The sequence below is a fragment of the Sminthopsis crassicaudata genome, chromosome 1 (genome assembly GCF_048593235.1).
Source record: "Sminthopsis crassicaudata isolate SCR6 chromosome 1, ASM4859323v1, whole genome shotgun sequence".
NCBI lineage: Eukaryota > Metazoa > Chordata > Mammalia > Dasyuromorphia > Dasyuridae > Sminthopsis > Sminthopsis crassicaudata.
The window spans coordinates 660964619-660985112 of record NC_133617.1 but is presented as its reverse complement, the minus strand read 5'-3'; the positions used below and the strand labels follow the sequence as shown (position 1 = coordinate 660985112).

At 34.4% G+C, this 20494-nt stretch overlaps 1 protein-coding gene across 1 annotated transcript in view; it reads left to right on the top strand.

Moving 5' to 3' along the window:
- PLPPR1 (phospholipid phosphatase related 1) overlaps positions 1-20494 on the top strand; it is a 341929-nt gene that overhangs the window by 124432 nt on the left and 197003 nt on the right. The window lies entirely within an intron of this gene.

The window sequence follows — 20494 nt, the reverse complement described above, 5'->3', positions numbered from 1 at the left end:
AAATAGCTAAAGAAAGATTCCTGTCAAATTCCTTCTATGACACTATGATAATACTGATATGTAAACCAAGAAGAGCCAAAACAGAGAAAGAAAATTACAGACCAATTTTCCTAATGAATACTTATATAAATTTTTTAAATAAGATATTAGCAAAGAGGTTAAAGCAACTTATCAGCAGGATAATACACTATGATCAAGTAGCATTTATACCAGGAATACTCAAAGCTAATTCAGTATCAGAAAAACTATTACCATAATCAGCCATATCAACAGCAAAACCAACAGAAATCATATGCTCAATAGATGCACAAAAGGCTTTTGACAAAATACAACACCCATTCCTATTAAAACACTAGAGAGCATAGAGAAAGGGGAGCTTTCCTTAAAATAATAAGCAATACCAAACTGCCAAAAATTATTTTATAGAACTAGAAAAAATAATAACAAAATTCATCTGAAACAAAAAGTCAAGAATATCAATGTAATTGAATTAAGGGGAAAAAATACCAAAGATGGTAGCTTAGCAGTACCAGACTTAAAACTATATTATAACACAGAAGTTATCAAAATCATTTGGTATTGGCTAAGAAATAGAGTGGTGTATCAGTGGAAAAGATACACATGACACAATAAGCAAGGCCTATAGTAATCTAGTATTTGATAAACTCCCAAACTCCAGTTTCTGGGATAAGAACTCACTATGTGACAAACATTGATGGGAAAACTATAAATATATATCATAAACTCAACTTAGACCTACATCTCACACCCCATAACAAAATAAGCTCAAATTACCATAAACAAATCAGGAGAACAAGAGAGAATTTACTTATCAGATTTTTGGAGAAGGGAGAATTTTATGATCAAAGAAGAATTAGAGAACATTATGAAAGACAAAATGAACAATTTTGATTACATTAAATTAAAAAGGATTTACACAAACAAAACCAACAGAAACAAGATTAAAAGGGAAGTACAAAGATGGGGAGGGGCGATTTACAGCCAATGTTTCTGATAAAGGTCTCATTTCTAAAATATGTAAAGAATATTTCAAATTTATAAGAATACAAGTACTTTCCCAGTTGATAAATAATCAAAGCATATGAACACAAGTTTTGGATGAAGAAATTACCATCTATAGTCATATGAAAAAGTGTTCTAAATCACTATTGATTAGAGAATTGCAAACTAAAACAACTCTGAGGTGTCACTTTACATCTCTCAGATTCACTAAGATGATAGGAAAAGCCAATGATAAATTTTGTAGGGATGGGGGAAAACTGAGACACTAATGAATTGTTGGTGAAGTTGTGAAATGATCCAACTAGTCTGAAGAGCAAATTGGAAATATGCTCAAAGGACTACAAAATTATTCATAACCTTTGATCCAGCAGTTACAATGCTGAGTCTGTATCCCAAGTAAGTCATAAAGAAGGGAAAAGAACCCACATATGCAACAATGTTTGTAGCAGGATTTTTATGGTAGCAAAGGACTAGAAAATGAGTAAATGTCCATCAAATGGGGAATAGCTGAATAAGATGTGTTATATGAAGTGAATGGAACATTATTGTTCTATAAAAAATGATGAACAAGCTGATTTTAGAAAAGCCCGGAAAGATTTACAAGAACTGATGCTGAGCAAAACAGCAGAACCAGGAATACATTGTACACAACAGCATCAAGAAACAATGTGTGATGTTGATTTTTCTCAGTGGTTCAGTGATCCAAGGCAATCCCAATACACTTTAGAAAGAAAATGTCTTCTGCATCCAGGAAAAAAATACAATGGAGATTAAATGTAAATAAACACATGCTACGTTCACTTCTTTTTTCTACATTTTTTTTTCTTTTTCTCTCCCATGGTTTTTCCCTTTTGTTCTGATTTTTCTCTCCTAACATGATTCATAAAGCTATGTATATTAAAAATAAATTAATTAATTTGAAGGGAAAAAAACACTAGTGTTTGAGGCCAGATCTAAGTTTTTTTTTTTTTTAGCTACATGTCCCACACTCTATTCCCTGAACCTTCTAGATGCTTCAGACTCAAACATTATTATTAGTCTTAAAGTTAAGTAGTCCATTTTAAAATGCTAATCCAATTTTCCTGTCACTATAAAATGGTTGATTTATAAAAGAAATTATACTTAAGAAATTCCTGGAAATAGTGGCTTACCCTCTGCAGATAATAGGGCAATTACTGAGTTTCCACGATGTAACATCCATCTTCCTTGATCATGCTATTCAGTGTCGCATAGTATGTATAGGTCTAAAATTTCAGGGAAATGCAAAACAAAATTCATTTAATTGCATGCTTATAAGTATGCAATTATTAGCCTTTACTTACATACCAAATCATAATAAGATGATTTTCATCCATCCCATGATAATGGGAATATAAGAAAAATATCTGTAACAGTGTTTTCCCTTCAACACATTCCAGTCTGATGGGAGAGAGAAGACTTGTACACATAGAACAATTAGAAAATGATATAAGACGATAACTAAATGATTAAGTGTTAAATGATGTGGTATAGACCAGAACTGTCAAACTCATTGGCTATACATCAGGCATAGTGGTTCCAAAACTTCTGAGTTCAGCCAGAAACCAGATTAAAATGTAATTGAAAAATGTTTTATAAAATAAATAAACAATGCAATACAAAACAATACAGATGATATTTTTGAAGTAGGTGATGTTTTATTCATTTATTTTAAAATTTTCAAACATTTGTATTTGAAGTTTTTCAAATTTTATCCTCCCTCCCAACTTCCCCAGATAATAAGCATTCAGATACCAGATGTAGGTTATACATGTATAATTATGTAAAACATTTTTATATTAATCCTTTTGTACAAGAAGACTCAAATAAAAGATTAAAAATGAAAGAAATAAAATTTAAAAATAGCAGCTTCAATCTGTTTTCAAATCATATCAGTTATTTTGCTGGAAGCAGATTATGCTTCATCATTAGTCCTTAGGGATAGTCTTGGATCATTGTTTTGATAAGAACAGCTAATTCATTCACAATTCTTCATCAATTCATATTGCTGTTACTATATACAATGTTCTGGTTCTCTTCCTTTCACTATGCATCAGTTCATCTCAGTCTTTTTCAGTTTTATTTTCTGAAAATATTCCATTTGTCTTTTTCATAATACAATAATATTACATCATAATCCTGTATCATACCTTGTTTAGTCATTCACCAATTGATGGGATACCTTCAATTTCCAGTTTTTAGCTATCACAAAACTATGCAAATAGGCTCTTTTCCCTTTTTTTAAGGTTATAGATATAGACCTGGCAGTGGTATTGTTGGATAAAAAGGTATACACAATTTTATAGTCTTCCGAGCATAGTCTTAAATTCTCCCCAGAATGGAGAATACGTTAGTATACCAGTTTTCCCATATCCTCTCCAATATCTGATATTTTTCTATTTTTGTCATATTAGCCAATCTGATAGGTGTGAGGTGGTACCTCAAAGTTGCTTCAATTTTCATTTCTCTAATCAATAGTGATTTAGACCATTTTTTTTTCATATGCCTACAGAGAGTTTTGATTTCTTTTTCTGAAAACTGCCTATTCAAATACTTTAAACATTTATCAATTGGGAAATGACATATATTTTTTTAAAAAGTTGATCCCATTTTCTATATATTTGAGAAATGAGATCTTTGCCAGAGATATCTTTTGTAAAATATTTTTAGGGGAGGCAGAGTCAAGATGGTGGAGTAAAAGCAGGGACTCATCTGAGCTCTCCCCCAGACCTCTCCAAATACATTTAAATAATGACTTTAAATAAATTCTAGAGATGAAGAAACCACAAAACCACAGAATAGAACAATTTTCCAGTCCAAGATCACTTAGAAGTTTGGCAGGAAAGATCTGTTGCTTCAGGTGAAAGGAGCATAGTCTAACACAAAAAGCACAGCTTGAACTCCAACAAACCAGAGCAATCCTCAGGGTGACTGAATCAGTGTCAACAGTGGCAATCATTAACAGTTCCCAGACCTCTCAGTCCATAGGTGATAAGGCTATCAAACACAGGATAGAAGGAGATTTACATATTTCCCTTTGCTGGCACCAGGGGCAAGACTTTGTTGAATTTTCTATTCTTGCATCTGGGTTGCAGTCCTGGATCTTAGTCCCAATGCAAGAAAGAGTATTAATACATCAGAACTTGTGGCTACAGGAGAGCAGGATCCTGTCACCATTTTAGGGTTGAAAAGAGTGTTTGTGGTTGCTCACAAACCAGTGCACAGTACAGGAGAGTAGCAAACACAGCTTGCCCTAGATCATAGCACCTTGGAAAAGTCAAAAATGTATAGGTCCCAAAAATTACCTCTGAAACCAGTTACACATTAAAAAAAATTGAAGCTAGGAACAAGGCAGTCTCCACCTTGGAAGCAGAACTTCACTTTAGCATAGAGTTAGAAATCAAGAAATAGGCTAGAAAATGAGCAAACAACAAAAACCTCATACCATAGCAAGTTACTATGGTGACAAAGAAACTCAAAGCACACATGCAGAAGAAGAGGACAAAGTCAAAATTTCCATGTCCAAAACCTCAAAGGAAAATATGAATTCATCTCAGGACATGAGAAAAGCTCAAAAATGATTTTGAAAATTGAGTAACAGGTACAGGGGGAAAAAAAGTGATCCAAGATAATCATAAAAGAAGAATCAATAGCTTATTAAAGAAGGAACCAAAAATATTGAAGAAGATAACACCTTAAAAAACACAATAAGTCAAACGGTAAAATAGGCACAAAATGCAATAAAGAGAAGAATGCCTTGAAAAACAAAATTGACCATTGAAGAACAAAAGGTCACTGAAGAAAATAATTATTTAAAAGTTGAAATTGGAAGTATGGAAGCCAATGGTTTTATGAGACATCAAGAATCAAACAAAATTAAAAGAATGAAAAAAAAATGAAGAAAGTGTGCAATCTCCCATTGTAAAAATAATTGACCTGGAAAATAGATCCAGCAAAGATAGTTTAAGAATTATTAAACTAACTAAAAGCTATGATCAAAATAAAACAAAACAAAAGAACCTAGACATCATTTTCCAAGAAATTATCAAGGAAAACTAACCAGATATTCTAGAATCAGAAGGTAAAATAGAAATTAAAAGAATTCACCAATTACTTCCCCAAAAAGGATTCTAAAATGAAAACTTCCAGAAATATTCCAGACATCTAAGATCAAGGATAAAATCCTTCAACTAATCAAAAAGAAACAATTTAAATATTGTGAAGCCACAGTCCAGACAACATAAGATTTATCAGTTTCTACATTAAAGGATCAGGGTGTTTGAAGTATGATATTCCACAGTGCAAAAGAGCTAGGATTACAACCAGGAATCACCTACCTAGAAAAATTGTGCATAATACTTCAGAGGAAAATGGATATTCAATTAAATAAAGGACTTTGAGCATTCCTGATGAGAAGACCAGAGATAAATAAAAAAAATTGACTTTTAATTACAAGATACAAAAGAAGCATAAATATGTAACCAGGATAAAGAAATCATGAGGGACTTGATAAGGTTAAATTGTTTATATTTCTATATGGAAAATGATATTTATAACTCCTAAAATGTTATAATTATTAGGGTCTTTAGAAGTAGTACACATAGAAAGCAGAAGTGTGAGATGAAATGTGATGATATGACTATCTTTAAAAAAATAATAGATGAGAAAAAAGAATGTATTGGGAGAAGGGGGAAGAGTAGAATGAGACAAATTATTTGACATAAAAGAGTTTTGAAAGAAAAATTTAAAGTGAGGGGGAAATGGTGGGAATGGGGACGGGAGCACATGAACCTTTTTCTCATCATAATTTGATCAGAAAAGGAATAATAACCTCAGTTGGGTGTATAAATATATCTTACCATAAAGGAAAGTAGAAAAGGAAGGGAATAGGAAAAAATGGGGTGGGGACTGGGGGGATGTCCATCATTTGAGTAATTGTGATGGAATACTATTATGTTTTAAGAAATGATGGGCAGGATGCACACAGAAAATTATGGAAGGACTTACATGAACTAATACAAAGTGAAATGAAGAGAACTAGGAGAACATGGTAACATCAATATTGTATAATAATCTACTATGAATAATTTAGTTATTCTCAACAGTACAATGAACTAAGATAATTCCATAGGACTTATGACAAAAATGCAGTCTATCTCCAGAGAAAGAACTGCCAGAGCTTGAATGCAGATCAAAGATACTTTTTCTTGGGGATTTTTTGTCTGTTTTCATTTATAGAATGACTGTGGGAATGTGTTTTGCATTACTACAATGTATAATCTGCTTGCCTTCTCAGTTGGGTGGAAGGGGAAAGGAGGGAAAGAATGTGGAATTCAAAATTTAAAGAAAGAAAGTTTAGAAGTTTTTACATGGAATTGGGAAAAAATAAAATGATAAATAAGACAAAATAGTAATATAAAATTTCCCCTGGCTTTCTGTTTTCCTTATAATTTTAGTGGCATTGGTTTTGTTTGGGCAAAAGCTTTTTAATTTTATATAATCAAAATTATCTGTTTTATGTTTTGTAATGCTCTCTAGATCTTCCTGGGTTCCTGAATTCCTCCCTTATTCATAAATATGACAGATAAATTATTTCATGCTTTCTTAATTTGCTTGTGGTATGTAAATTACGGTACCTTTATGTGTAAATTAGGTACCCATTTGGATCTTTTCTTGGTATATGGTATGAGATATTGGTCTATACCTAGTTTTTGCCACATTGTTTTTCAGTTTTCCAGTATTTTTTGTCAAATAATGAGTTTTTGTTATAAAAGCTTAACTCTTTGGGCTTATCATATATTAGATGTAATATCTAATGATAGATATTAGATGTAATTACTATGGTAATTTACTATAATGTAATTTGTACTTGATCTATTTCACTGATCCACCATTTTATTTCTTATTCAGTACCAGACTGTTTTGATAATTACTATTTTATCATATAGTTTCAGATCTGGTACAGCGAGATCATTTTTACATTTTTTCCCCATTGATTCCCTTGTTATATGAACTTTTGTTCATCCAGGTGAATTGTTATTATTTTTCTAGTTCTATAACTTATTATTGATAATTTTATTAGTATGAGATTAAATTAATAGGTTAATTTTAGGTGGAATTATTTTATTATATTGGCTCAGCCTACTCACAAGCAGTTAACTATTTTTCCAATTGTTTGGTTCTGATTATATTTGTGTGAAAATTGTTTTATAGTTGTATTCATATAGTTCTTGGGTTTGTCTTGGCAAGTAGATTCCCAAATATGTCTACCATTATTTTAAATAGAATTTCTCTCTCTCTTGCTGCAGGATTTTCTTGATAATGTATAGAAAATCTTACGATTTATGTGTTTTTTAAAATAATCTGCAACCTTGGTAAAGTTAATAATTTCAAGTAGTTATTTAGTTGATTCTCTGAGTATAACATCATATCATGATAGTTTTGTTTCATCATTGCTTATTTTATTATTTTAATTCCTTTTATTCTTATTGCTATAGCTAACATTTCTAGTGCAATATTAAATAATAGAGGTGATAATAGGCATCCTTGATTCACTCTCTGATTGTATAGGGAAGGCTTCTAGCTTACTGTATTCTAGATGATGCTTACTCATAGTTTTAGATAAATATTTCTTACATATTAAGGTGAGTTCTATTAATTTTTATGCTCTTTGGTGTTTTCATAGGAATGTGTATCATATTTTGTCAAAGGCTTTTTCTGCAATTGTTGAGATAATTATGTGATTTCTGTTAATTTTGTTACTGATATGATTATGCTGATAAATTTCCTAATATTCAACTAGTCCTTCATTCCTGTGACAAATCCCATCTGGTCATAGTGTATGATCTTTGTGTTACATTGCTATTATCTCTTTATTAGTGTTTTATTTTAAATTGTTGCCTCAATATTCTTCAGGAAATTGGTCTATAATTTTCTCTCTGTTTTGAATCTTTTTATTTTAGGTATATTTGTTTTGTAAAAAGAATTCGGTAGGATTCTTCCTATTGTTCAACTAATTTATATAGTATTGTGATTAATTATTATTAACATCTTTGGTAGGATTCGCTTGTGAATCCACTAGTCTTTTTTTTTTTTTTTTTTTTTAAGCATTTCATTGATGGCTTGTTCAATTTCTTTTTTCTAAGATTAGGTTAAGTATTTTATTTCTTCTATTAATTTCATTAACTTTTATTTTTGTAGATACTCATTCATTTCATTCATATTGTCAAGTTTCTTGGCATGTAATTGGGCAAAATAGCTATTAATAATTGTCTTAATTTCCTCTTCATTAGTGGTGAATTCATCCCTTTCATTTTTGATCCAATAATTCACTACTGATGAGCAATGGAGTCAAAGTATGGCTAATGCCTTCAGCAGGGGGTAGGGTCTCTAAGGTGCAGCCTTGTTACATTGATCAGAGTGCTTTTTTGCCCTGCGGGCTATTGGTTTGCAAGAGGATGGGAACTTGCTGATAGATTGAACCAGGCTTGGAGCCTTGCTGCAAGCCCCCCTACTGTGAGGCTGGCTGCTATTGCTGCTGCTCTTGAACTTCACTCCCTACCAATCCCAATGAGACAGAATTTTACTGTCATACTAGTAAGTTCTTCCCTGCTCCGAGGTCAATTCTGAGACGGCTTTCTAGTTGTTTAGAGGGGAATTTGGAAAGGCTTCAGAGGGTTCCTTTTACATGTTGCCATCTTGGCCCAGGAAATACAACATTGATAATCTTAATTTGTGATTTTCTAAGTTAATATGCAGCTATGAGCTTTTACTTTAGTTTTTCACCACTGGTATAGATCATATGTGCAGCACATATTATAAAAGATTGGAAGGCTGTTTAGAATTTGGAAAGGTAATACTAAAAAGTAGAGGTAACCTTATATTCCATCTGGGATGAATAAGCACAGAATGTATTTTGGGAAGTAGTTTCTAAGGTGTTTGAGTAGGAAACATCCTATCAGATTGTTAGAAAGCCATATTTAGGGCTATTATTAGATTAACTGTAAAAGGCTTGGATCTGTTTCCAATTGGGATGCTCTCTCCACTTTGACTAGCTCTTTCTCCAGATCCTTAAAGTCCCTTTGGTATCTATATTCATGTGGTTCCTTATTTTATTTTCATCTTGGAGAAAATAAGAACTTAGGGTAGCTTGAAATTCATTCACACTATTTTATATCTTGTGTCACAGATTCCTAAAATGTTCAAGTTTTTGATAACTTTCATTAACCTTATTAACATTCATCTTGCCATTTTTCTTTGCCAACTTAAATGACCTGAGATCTGATAGGTATGCAAGTTTTCTGTTTGGCACTTTTTAGTCCTATCACAATCATCTGCCACCAATGGGACCATGAAAATGGAATTTGATTGTTCTGAAGTTGAGTACTTTCAGTTGCTATTTCTTTCACACCTTCAGATCTCCAGTATGAAGCTGATTTTTCTGTCAAATCACAAATGTCTTTAGAGATAAGAAGGTCCCCTCATATACAGAGACCCTTTGGCTTTAAAGGTGGTAGACTGAAGCTGTGATAGGTTTTTCTGGATAAAAATTCCACCTTAAGCAGATGTGTAGCTTTTGGTAGTCTTTTTTTTTTTTTTCTTTTTTTGCCATCATGCTACTTTTGGATTTTTTTTTTTTTGCGCTTTTTTAACAACCTGCCTACTCCTATTTTCTCCTCCATCCTCACCACTTATCTGTATTCTCAAAGAGCCTGCTATAGGAAATATAGATAAATCATACAGATTTAAAGTTGTCTTTAATATTACCTCTGAGGGTATTTTCCTATTTCAAATTGGTGGGCTAAGTTCTCAAACTGCAACAGAGTCCTTTTCTCTAAGGTTCTAGGAAAAATCCTGAGGGGATGGAGTTTCTAGTAATCTTACTCACAAAACCACAATAGCATGCTTTGCATTAATTATCATCTGTCAGTAACCTCAATTAACTTTTAGAAGTGGGAATTCATGAAAGGTATTTCAAAAACAGTAGTTACTATGAAATTTCCAGTCAAATTGGGGCCCCAATAACCCTCTGAACACAAAAGATAGCTCTGGAGAGTGGACTCAATTTAAGAATGCAATAGTAATTGTACTCTTAAAAACTTGTGGGTTTTTTTTTCCTTTTGTCCTCACTTTTACATGGGTACAAATTATGCTCCATTTTCTTCATCTCTACCTCCAAATCCAATGTGGTATGTGGATTAAGGAGGCAGAGTGTTATAGTGTCTATAATTCCATTTTGGCAGTGGAACTAAATCTTAATTCCACTTCTATTATTTAACTAGTTTTGTGATTATAGGCAGGTTGCTTTATATCTCTGGACCTCAGTTTCCTTCATAGTAATGTACTTCATAGGGCTGTTATGAGGCTCAAATAGATTACCATATATGATGTATAATATAAAAGTCAGTTATTATTCAAAAGAATTAGATTGAAGGTTACCAGCTCTATCTTCTCACTTTACAGGTGAGGCAAAACAATTTTCCCTAGGAAGGGAAATAATTTTCCCTAGGTCATGCAGCTAGCAAGTAGCAAAGCCAGAATTTTAATCCATTACTATGCCCAAAAGGCTACCAAACTGTGCATACCTTGTAATGCCAGAGAAACTGAGGTAAGATAGAGATTAGAAAGTTATTAATGTTTTATGTGAGAGGGAGAGATTGTGCTGGGGACAAAACAGGATCCATGTTGCACCCAGGGCTGAATAAGTCTCAAAGTATCCAGCAGCAAATGTGAGTTTCCCCTGAAATATATACACATGGCTCTTAAGCTTTCAGGGTAGGGTCCAAAGCAGAGGGATGAGTGGGAATCTCCAAGAAGGGACCATCAATCTGACAGGTTGGGGGATAGGACCATAAATTCAGATAAACTGGGAGGACTTAGGAGTCAGAAAGTCTGAACTCCCCCTTATCTTGAGTTTACACATTTACAATTTATAACCTTTGAGTAGCCAGCCTTAAGTTATATCAGTCCTAATGGTCAGGAGAGGCGGGGTTGCATCCAGGGGGGTTGAGGCAGAATAATTCAAGGTACTGAGGCAGAGCAATTTAGGGAAACTGAGGCAGAACAATTTAGGGAAACTTAAGCAGGATGATTTAGGGAAATTGAGGAAGGACAATTAGGGAAACCAAGGCAGGACAATTAGGGAAACTATGGCACAACAACTCTTTGATACAGCAGTGTCACTACTGGATCTGTATTCCAAAAAATAAAGAGGGAAAAGGACCCACATGTGCAAAAATGTTTGTAGCAGCTCTTTTTATGGTGGCAAATAGTTGGAAAATAAATAGATGCCCATCACCTGAAGAATGGCTGAATAAGTTATGATATATGAAGGCAATGGAATATTATTGTTCTATAAAATATGAAGAACAAATTGATTTTAGAAAGGCCTGGAAAGAATCACATGAACTAACAAACAAGTAGAACCAGAAATACATTGTACACAATAATATCAAGATTGCATAATGATCAACTACAACAGACTTGTTTCTTCTCAGTGTTTCAGTAATCCAAGGCAATTACAATAACTTTTGGATGGAAAATGCCATCCACATTCAGAGAGAGAGAGAGAGAGAGAGAGAGAGAGAGAGAGAGAGAGAGAGAGAGAGAGAGAGAGAGAGAGAGAGAGAGAGAGAGAGAGAGCGCGCGCTATGGAAAATGAATGTAAATCAGCACATATATGTTCACTTTTTTTCTTTTTCTTCTGTTTTTTTCCTCTTGTGGTTTTTCCCTTTTGCTCTTATTTTTCTCTCCCAACATGATTCAAAGGAAAAGCTTTTTATTTTCAAAACATATGCACAGATAATTTTTTAACATTGATCCTTATAGAGCCTTGTGTTTCAGATTTTCCCCTCCTTTCCCTTACCCCCTGCCCTAATGGCAAGCAATTCAATATATATTATACATGTTAAAATATATGTTAAATCCAATATGTATAAACATATTCTCTTGCTGCACAAGAAAAATCAGATTTTAAAAAAAGGAAAACAAATGAGTAAGAAAACAAAATGTAAGCGAATAACATCAAATAAGAGTGAGAATGTTATGTTGTGATGCACATTCAGTTCCCACAGTCCTCTCTCTCTAAAATGCAGATGGCTCTCTTCATCACAAGATTGTTGAAACTGGCACCAATAATCTAATTATTGAAAAGAGCCATGTCCATTAGAATTAGTCATTATATAATCTTGTTGTTGCTATGTACAGTGATCTCCTGGTTCTGCTCATTTCACTTAGCATCAGTTCATTTAAGTTTCTCCAGGCTTCTCTAAAATCTACACTACAAGAAGGGCTGCCACAAACATTTTTGCACATGTGGGTCCCTTTCCCCCCTTTAAAATCTCTTTGGGATATAAGCCCAGTAGAAACACTGCTGGATGAAAGAGTATGCACAGTTTGATAACTTTTTGGGCCTAATTCCAGATTGCTCTCTAGAATGGCTGGATCCATTCACAATTCCACCAACAATGCACCAGTGTCCCAGTTTTCCCACATTCCCTCTAACATTCATCTATCTTTTCCTGTCTTCTTAGCCAATCTGACAGGTATGTAGTGGTATCTCAGGGTTTTCTTAATTTGCATTTCTCTAATCAATAGTGATTTATAGCATCTTTTTATATGATTAGAAATGGTTTTAATTTCTTCATCTGAAAATTATCTGTTCATATTCTTTGACCATTTATCAATTGGAGAATGGCTTGAATTCTTATAAATTTGGGTCAATTATATATATTAGAAATGAGGCCTTTATCAGAATCCTTAAATGTAAAAATGTTTTCTCAATTTATTGTTTCTTTTCTAATCCATAAGGAAATATGTTTTAAAAAGTTGACTGTACAAGCATAACACACAAAAAAATTCCAATCCATGGACATCAGCTTTAGGTACTGATGGAATATGTACAGGTTTGTACAGTCAATTGAATCAGGATCCTGCTTCAGATACACTTATAGTTGGGAACAAAAATAGATTTCATGCTTTAACTTTGCCCATCTTTTTTGATGGCAATATTCAATACTAGATTTGCATAATAATTGCAATGGTAAGTTTTTCTTCTTTCCTACCTCAAACTTCAAGCTTATTGTCACTTTTTTTTTCTTTCTTCAATGCTTATTTTCTTTGAAATTCCTACCTCCTCATTCTGATTCTAAGCTACTTTAAATTTTTGGCCCCGTGAATATATAATGGTATATATTGAATTTCAATTTATTATTCTGATCAAAATTTGAATGTGTGTAGAGTCATCTCAATGGTCTTCCAGGTATAGTCAAGACCATGATCATTTGACAAAACATTCCATCCATGATGATGTCACCTTTCTTCCAAATTCATATCCAGCCCAGCAGTAGGATTCATTCTCTCTTTGACTTGGTCCCCATGTACTTGCTATATATACTTCTTCTCCGCCTCCCTCTGGTCCCATTTTCTGTGTAATTCAAAATCCTTGGTGGAAAAAGAACATTGCTATAGTGAGCAGTTAGGTAAATCAAATAAGAGCATAATAAAAATCAACAAGAAAAGGCAAATGTATTGCAGGAGTGCAGCATTTCATTCAGCAGGTCCAACAACTCAAAGCCATCAACATCACATAAGTTGATGTGCATTCCACAGTTCTACCAATTAAATTCTGGAATATGGAACTAGAGAAATCAGAATCTAGATGGTTCCTGGATGTAGCACAGGGCAGAGTGAGACACACCATAATCTCATAATACATAAAGCAGCTTTGTCTACCTTCCATTTCCATTCTTATATCTCAGCATTTAGTACAGTCCCAGCCATATGCTGTATACTTAAGAAATATTGACTTGATTCACCTTCTCCATCAACATCTTGAAGTCTTATTACTTGGTCTTTCCAGTCACTTGCCTCTGTGACTCCAGCACTTCAAAGAATCAGAGGATCAGATATTTGGAACCGGAATGGATACTTGGAAGTCAAAGATCATTGAAGCCTCACACACATTGGAAAGACCAATAATTAGGCTATTATGAACTACATCCTCCCTCAGTCTCTAAATCCAGTAATTATCTCAAACTGCCTAGAATAATATCAAAGTTCCTCAAACTCAGGACATATCACTAGTTCATTTATCCTTAGTTCCTCAAACTCAATTTCTCTCTAATTAAACATATGTTTTCTTGAAAACTGCTCCTTTTTCTAACTTTGTTACTTTAATCTTTGATATTATAATTTCCTCACAATTGACTTCTTCTCCCTTACCTCTCATACTCAATTAAATCAAGATCTATAAAGTATATTTCTACAATAAAGTTCTCATCTGCCCTTTCCTAGTTCAACTTCTATATTATATCACATTCTACCCAATCTCTCCTTATTCCAATTCATTCTTCACATTCCTATCTAATTAATCTTTATTATGTAGAGACGTGGTTACATCCCTTTTCTGCTCAAAATTCTATGATCATTCTATATTGTTTATGAAGTATAGAGTTCAAATTTATTGGTCTGGCTTGGTATCTAAGGCACTCAGCTGTCTAGTAGCATCCTCCAGATTTTTTCATACTTCTTTCCTCTATACATTTTCTGGGCCAGCCAAACTGAACTATTCAGTCTCCCTGTACTTTTTTATTTACTTGCTATTTCTTGACACTGTTTATTTTTTCATTCCTAAAATATCTCTTCCTTAATCTCACAGCCTGCTGAATTTCTATCCACCTTTTAAAATCCAACTGAAATAACATCTTTTCTTTAAAGCCTTTGCCTAATAGTCATATGCACAAGGAAGATTGCATAAGGAAGAAGGGATCCTCACAGATCACTTTATTTACATCACTCTTATGTATGGAGGATGCATTTTTGTGTATTGTATTTTTTTTTCTAAGCATCATATCTTCTTGCTAGATCATAGGCTCATGAGAGCAGTGATTATTTCCTACGATTGCTTCATATTCTGAGCTTGTGATGCTATGATTTTTTTTTTTTTTTTTGAGGCTGGGATTAAGTGACTAGCCCAGGGTCACACGGCTAGGAAGTGTCTGAGAGCATATTTGAACTCAGGTCCTCCTGCACTCAAGGCTGGTGCTCTATCACTGCACCACCTAGCTGCCCCAGTGATGCTATGCATTAAACGTGGTGTCTTCCCTAGTGCCTAGCACAGAGAAGTGACTGATAAAATTTTATTTAATTTTATCAAACTAAATTGAAGTTGGGATTATTCAAGACTGGGTAGAGTTAATTTTCAAATCAAAATCCTCCTGAGATGTAAATCTCTATAAACATGCATCTTCTTGGCACAGTCTAGAATCATGTGAAAGTCATTAAGTAGTGTAAAAATATTTGCATCCTAAACAGATATATACATAGAATATACTCAGAAATTGTGTTAACTGTAGTTCTAGAAAAATTACAACTAGTTTCTAAGTCTCTTAAAAAGAAATGAATACAAAACTTATAATTGGGAAGAAGCTGCAGCCCTAATTCCTAGTAAGCATGGACAATCCTCTTCCTCTACCAAATCTCAGCTTCTCTGTAAAATTGGAATAATAATAGCACTTACTCAGAGATATTATGAAGCTCTAATGAGATTATATAAGTAAAGTGCTTTATATACCTTAAAGCACTCTGTAAGTGGTAGTTATTATTTTATAATTATTATTATCTTGACTGCCTCTTGTAAAATCCATAGCTGTCTGTACACACACACACACACACACACACACACACACACACACACACACACACACACACACACTATGTTGACATTGCCTAATAGGCCTTAGAGTATGGTTTAGGATAATATTGGCTTCTACCTAAAGAGATAGACAAGCCACTAAAACTATGCCGGAGTACATTTGGTGGTGAGTATAATTCTATGCCTTTGTAATATATTCATCCCAAGAGACAAGATGGTAAAGCAATCAATTTTGCAATTCAATTTTTGATTCTATTAGTTTTAAAGGCATACAGTTATCTAGCTCTTTTGCCTTAAGAAAACACAAAAGGAAAAGATGATCTCTATGAAATAAAAATATTATTGTTTACATTCATGGGATACCTTGTTGTGTAAATTGGGCAACTAAGTAATAGAGTCACTGTTCTCAGAGGGAGCTGTTTCTGTTACTGTACTATACTAGAATGAAATAGAGTAGGAGAAAGAAAGAATATGGATATGGAAGATGGAGTAAGGGAAGTAGGAAAACTGGGGAAAGGGGAAAGAAAGGAGAGTGTACACCCCAGTATAAAAAGTAGTCTGTCTCAATGTTCACTTTCATACACATTGCGCAGAAAATGAATACTCAATAACAACAAAACTGCTTCCTAAATCACCCTTTTAAAATAAAGGATGGAAAGGCAAAGAAATAGAGAAATATAGACAGAGTATAAAAGGAGCAAGGAGGAGGAGATCTGCCACTGACTTAATTGGAGATCACTTTCTGATCCATGCCTCAATTTCTCATCAAGAGAAATAGCATAATAACATCTTACAGGCATTTGCCTTAGAGGGATGATATTAATGAGAAGAAGTTTTTGAAGAATCACCGCCTCTCTAGAGAAAAAAAGAGCTGCATTAGATGAGGAGGTAGGTGCTTGGTATGGTGGATAGAGCACTCATTGGATTTAGAGTCAGCAAAACATCAGATCTTTCAAAATCTGCCTCAATACTTAATGCTCATGTACATGGCTCTAGGCAAATTACTTAAACCTTCAGCTTTAGCTTCCTCATCTGTCAAATGGAAATAATAACAGTACCTGCCTCCCAGGATAGCAGAGAGGATTAAATGAGGTAATATTTGTAAAAGCGTTTTGCATACCTTAAAGTATTAGATAAGTGCCATTATTATTATTGTTGTCATTGTGGTAGTAGTCATCATCATCATCATTCTACCTGGCCTCTTCCTTTCTAATCCCTCTTCTTTCAGACTTATCCTATCCTTTCCTGTTTAATTTTATACCAGAAGCAAGGAGGCCTGCAGAAAGGCTTTTTAATGATCCCTTTTAAAAAGGGGATCACATATAAGAACAAAAAAGAGCAGAAAACAACCTGGGGAAGCATCCAGAACACAGCTCCTCTGAGGAGGAGATAGGGACATTGACTGAAGCCCATGCAAAGTGCTCTTTGTATATTGAATGTGATCCTTAGTGGTGGGGAGAAAGGGGAAGCGAGTTCTTTTACATTTACAGAACAGCCTTTGTTCCCATGGGCTTCCCCACATTTCATACCTATCCATCATTTCATCCACTAGGGAGAGATAAATGGCCTTTTCTAGAAGGGGGGATCCAGCAGCTGTTTAATGGCACCTAGCAGCCTAGTTTGATGATCAGAGAGTCACAAAGGTTATAATGCCCCTGGAACCAGCAGGAGGGGCTGGGTTAAGGAGGCAGTGTACAATTATCTAAATTAGAATGTGGCCAGCATGCTGTTGATAACATTATTTCATATTAATATTTAATATTTGTTGAGCTCCTGGAGTTTGATAGGTTCTCTAACAGAACTAAGGGGAGGGCTCTGTCCCAGGGGGGTTCCCAATATAAATCAGGCAGACAGATGAGAGGCAGCCTCAACACTAGTAGGAAATGGAGAATACACTCAGTGGGAGAGAGGTGATCCCAGAACCTTTTAGTGTAACACTCAGCTCTAAGTCCTTGAGACTGAGAGCAGGTTATAGCCTTGTGTAAAAAGGATACAAAGACTGAATGACTGGTTGAGATTTCTTTTCAGCAGGTGATATTATACCCTCTGTAGGGGGTGTAGGTTTGACTTTGAAAAGCATCAGTGGTACCATTCACTCATTCCATCTATTCATTTATTTAACAAGCTTCATTAAGCAAGGAGCTTAATAGTATTTAGGCAGAGAGAAGGGATCCAGCTACTGCTGATGTTTTTGACACTAGTTCTCACTAAACTGAGTTCCCTCCAGCATAGTAAGCAATTGTTGGTTGCTAATGTCTCACTGGTTTCAGTCTTCCCTACAGTGGGAATGGGAGAGGTTTTTGTCATTTTCCCATAAGAAGCAAAGCACCAGCAAGTTAAAAAGAAAGTCCTTGGCATTCATGATCTTTCCAATCCTCATGAATATGTATTTCAGAAAGGAATATTGGGAACACAGCATCTCTTTAGCCTCTCAGATATACCCCTGTCAGTCCCAGTAAGGATGACAGCGGTATGTGTAAGGTCAAAGATAAAACACAAACGCAGAAGGATACAGGAGGAAATCAATAACCAGTTTGAAACTACATATAAATAATAAGAAGGTAGAATACATTAGGAAGAGTAGCATAGTTTAAGAATGGAGGCAATAGGGTATATCTAAGGACTTGGGTTTTCATCCTGGCTTTATCACTTACTTAGCTATTTAAGGGATACTTAGGAGGTTATACTTTGCATATGTTCTCCTGGACATCTTTCAGGAGTAGCCAGTAGGACAGCAGAATATTGACATGTGATCACACAGAGAAAAATATCCAAGGATCTGAAATATAAAAGTCATTTTTTAATCACAGTGAGCTCAAGTTAGAACCCAAATAAAGAACTAATTAGAATAGGATAAGAAATGTACAAAGTTCTCTGTCTCTTTATATTTATCTGTTATGTGGCTTCAATCTAATGGAAATACTCTCAAATAGTCCAGCAAGAATCATACTATTTCCATTCCCTGAATATCAAATGAGAAATTTGTAAATCACTTAGTCCATTGCCTGGTATGAAGCAGGTGTTATAAAAATGCTAGATAATATTGTTGTTATTGTCAGTAATAGTAGTACTATACTCCATGTGCAGAGGATTCTGAATATTCTGTGCACAGCTGCTTTGTGGTTTAGATGCATCCATCTCTTCCATATTCACCCATCCTCCCCCTACAATTATACTTCACTATCTTCCTGGATATTTTAACAAACATTTTGAAATGGTCCTAAAGGTTTTGTATTTTACAATTAGGCAATTAGAGGTTCTTGAATAATTTTGATCCTTGGACTGATATATTTATATCTAGCTGGCTGTCAGGAACACTAAAATGTCTTGACTGGTGGGAAGAAATTGGAAATTGGGGAATCCATATGAAGATATTTGGTAAATAAAGGATAAATGAGGACAAATAATATGCAAAATATATTATTTCAGTTGTTTTTCCAAAAAATATTTATTGGTTTATATGTAGTTAGAATGGATGGCTTCTCAGGGTGGTTTACAAATTTTTATTTTTATTCAGATAATGACAAAATAGCTTCCTACTGAAACCAGTAAGAGAAATTTAAAAGAATTTCTGAATTTCTAATTCAAGTTTCAAATTTCTGCTGTTCAGCACACTGGTACTTCAACTATGACAAAAGAGAATGGTAATTACCTCTGCAGGCATCCAGCATCTAGGAATGAACCAGATGATGGCTATGAATGGAATTGACATGCATAAAAGTAGGCATGGAGACTTTGACCCAAGAGAGAAGTCTTTGACCAATTGGTCTGGCAAATCATTGTAAACCACATTCATAGAGATGTCAATTCAATTGGATTATTGAGCCAACAATGTTGACTATTGCCAGATGTCATCCTTAGTATGGTTATCTCTGTTCTAGAAATTCTTATGTTCTCTATTTGCTGGAGGGCTTGCTGATTTCAATCACTTTCTTGGTTTCAATCATTGTCTTTTTTATAATTCTAACATCTCTGTGTGTAGCCTTCATCTATCTTTTGAAATACAATGCTCTAATTTCCTATTGAACATAACCATATGGATTTCTGTCCTCTCTGTATATCAAAATCAACATATCCAAAACAAAACTCATTCCTGTCCCTAAACTGTCCCCTCCTCCAAACTTCCTAATTTTTTCTTGAGAGCAGCACCATGATTTGAGTCATCCAGTTCCATAAGCCACCATTCACTCCTCCTTCTCCATACCCCATCCAAACACTTGCAAATCTGGTCAATTCTATCTCCACTTCTCTTGCATATATTTTTTTTGTAACTGCAAAGTAGATTATCAAGTGCCTGAGGTTAGGAATTATTTTTCTTCATATCTTCATATATGCCTAAAAATCTATGTTGTATGGAGAGAGAAAAACAGAGAGACAGATATAGACACAGAGACAGAGACAGAAAGGCAGAGAGAGACACAGAGATAGCAAAAGTGAAAGACAGAAAGAGTTGGAGGGAGTGACTGAGAGAAACAGAGTGGGGAGAGAAGCACAGAGAGAGACAGTAAGAGACAAAAACAAATTTGGGATAACCACAAAGGTCACATATGCTTGGACACTTAGACTTAGAACCAAATGAGGCATATATTTCTCTCTATTTAGGGTTATAATACAGAACATGGAGTCTGGTACTTCATTTGGTCCTAAGCAAGATAATGGGTGGGGAGGGGTGGAAAGAGTCTGTGGAATGCTTTGAGTGCTTTTATAAAGAAATAGCATGTAAGAATAAAGAAGAGAGGAAAGCAAGAAAGGGATAGGGTTTAAGCATGTGTTTTCTTTTCTTTTCTTTTCCCCCCTGAG